The 1,783-nt window shown below is 25.4% G+C and overlaps 1 non-coding gene across 1 annotated transcript; it reads left to right on the top strand.

Annotated features, from left to right (window-relative positions):
* TRNAM-CAU lies at positions 932–1,016 on the top strand. The gene is given in 2 exon segments: positions 932–969; positions 981–1,016. It is a non-coding gene; the product is annotated as a tRNA-Met (tRNA).

Below are 1,783 nucleotides of genomic sequence, written 5' to 3'. Positions count from 1 at the left end.
AAATAAGAGTTGCATAAAATTTGATTTTTCTTTTAGTTAATTGGTTAAAAATCGATTTTGATTAACTAATTTTTAATAATATGAATATAATTTTTAAAATTATTTTATTAAATTGATTAGCTAAATATGATTTTTTTATCCAAAGATTTTAAATGATACTCATACACCAAAGTTATTGTTGGAGGAAGAGTTAGTTACAAACCAAAAACAGATGCCAAACAATTTGATAAATTAGAAATTTGGTATACATGTCATCAAAACATAGATATGGGAGTACATAGGAGTACATGTATGGTGTTTGTTTACTGAGACAAAAATGATGAAAGACACGGTCATACACAAACACCAATTTAATTTCTGATTTTCTGTACTTATTTTTGTTTTTTGAAATTTTGTTAATAAAACTGATTTTATGATTCTGAGTAATTATTGGGTTTGTTTATTGATTTTGTTAATTTAAATTGTTTGTTTTGAGTTGATTCTGTGATTTAATTTTGTGATTCTGAGCTACTGAATTCAATTTGCTTGTTTTGAGTTGACTCTGTAATTCAATTTGTTAATAATTTTTATTCTGTGATTTTGGGTTGCTGGGTTCAATTTATTTTTGCTTGTTTTGAGTTTGATTCGGTGATTCAATTTGTTAATAATTCTAATTGTGGGATCCTGAGTTGTTGGGTTTATTCTGAGTTGCTAAATTAATAAGAGTATAATGCTAATGTTGTTAATTTTTGTTTATTCTGAGTTGTTGATTTTTTAAAGTTGAGTTAATTTCATTGATGGTTAATTTTTTTGGTTGTATGTTGAAGATAAAACAATCATAAAGTGATTAAATCTTTTACTGTTTATACCGATATAGTTTGTAATCTTTTTGTACCCTTATTATATCCTCACAATTAAAGTTTAAAAATAAAGCTGCTAACATATTAACGTTGGGGTGGTGGCGCAGTTGGCTAGCGCGTAGGTCTCATAGCTTAAGAGTGATCCTGAGGTCGAGAGTTCGAGCCTCTCTCACCCCATTTAAAAAAAAATAATAATAATAATAATTAGCAATATGTGAATGCATTTCTTTTGTTATCAATTATTTGATAACGGTAAAATATATAATGATGATGGTTAATTTTTGTATATAGTATATGAACTTACTAATAATAATTTATTTAACAAGCTACTATTATCTATGGTTCTCAAACTATAATCTCAAATAATTTTTTCATCAATTTTGTATATACACAAATACATTTAGGTACACACAGGCACCCTTCTTAGTTGACATCATTTTAAATTAAACATGTGATAATTTAATGTCTTATCATTAATAAATAGATAAATTATATTTAAATCTAACAATTTATATCTTTTTACATTTCATTCCAAATATTAATCAAATTTAAAAATATATCATATACTGATTATATCATACTAAAATATTCTTCTAATTAATTAAAAAAAAGAACTAAAACATTCATTTGATGAGTAATATGTAAAAGGATTGAAATACCTTTTTAATGTTTTGACAAAAATAACATTTTATAATTAATTTGAAAATAGTCCTACTAGGGAGCCAATGAAATATTTGTACAATGGGCTATATAAATTATAAAATAAACATCACCCATAAATCACTCAACCTAATACCGTGTCATAATACCACTCATCTCAAAAACTTATGTTGATAAAAAAGGTAACACTAATGGTTATATCTCTAATACTGAATCGGACATCCCTAAATTTTCATTGTACACATTGTACAAATATTCTATGGGCTCCCTATACTTCCTCGTTT

Source organism: Arachis ipaensis, chromosome B05, assembly GCF_000816755.2.
Source record: "Arachis ipaensis cultivar K30076 chromosome B05, Araip1.1, whole genome shotgun sequence".
Classification (NCBI taxonomy): domain Eukaryota; kingdom Viridiplantae; phylum Streptophyta; class Magnoliopsida; order Fabales; family Fabaceae; genus Arachis; species Arachis ipaensis.
This window is presented reverse-complemented; position numbering and strand designations above follow the sequence as displayed.